Source organism: Etheostoma cragini, chromosome 10 (genome assembly GCF_013103735.1).
Source record: "Etheostoma cragini isolate CJK2018 chromosome 10, CSU_Ecrag_1.0, whole genome shotgun sequence".
Classification (NCBI taxonomy): Eukaryota; Metazoa; Chordata; class Actinopteri; order Perciformes; family Percidae; genus Etheostoma; species Etheostoma cragini.
Genome location: NC_048416.1, coordinates 28638779 through 28639080, shown reverse-complemented (window position 1 = coordinate 28639080; position 302 = coordinate 28638779). Strand labels below are relative to the sequence as shown.

At 41.4% G+C, this 302-nt stretch overlaps 1 protein-coding gene across 2 annotated transcripts in view; it reads right to left on the bottom strand.

The window, feature by feature from the left end:
- LOC117952318 (protocadherin-1-like) overlaps positions 1-302 on the bottom strand; it is a 142248-nt gene that overhangs the window by 37573 nt on the left and 104373 nt on the right. The gene's annotated exons all lie outside the window — the stretch shown is intronic.

Sequence of the window (302 nt, the reverse complement as noted above, 5' to 3'; positions counted from 1 at the left end):
GGGGGGGGGGGGGGGGGGGGGGGGGGTGCCCATTGAAAGGCAAGCACTTGGGGGTTTTGGTGCTTTGCTCAAGAGCACCCAGTGGATTTGTTGGGGACTATTTTCAGTGGCGGAATATTGGTGGCTCATTGATTTTTATAACAACAGTAAAGCTTGCTGGCAGAGGGACAAATAACGCACATATAACACTCATTAATGAACACTGATAGAGGAGGATTTTAATTTACATTTTTTAAGTTAACTTTACAGTATATTCTTCAATGTTGTCTTTGCTTCAAATTTAAGGAGTATTTAAAATTAAT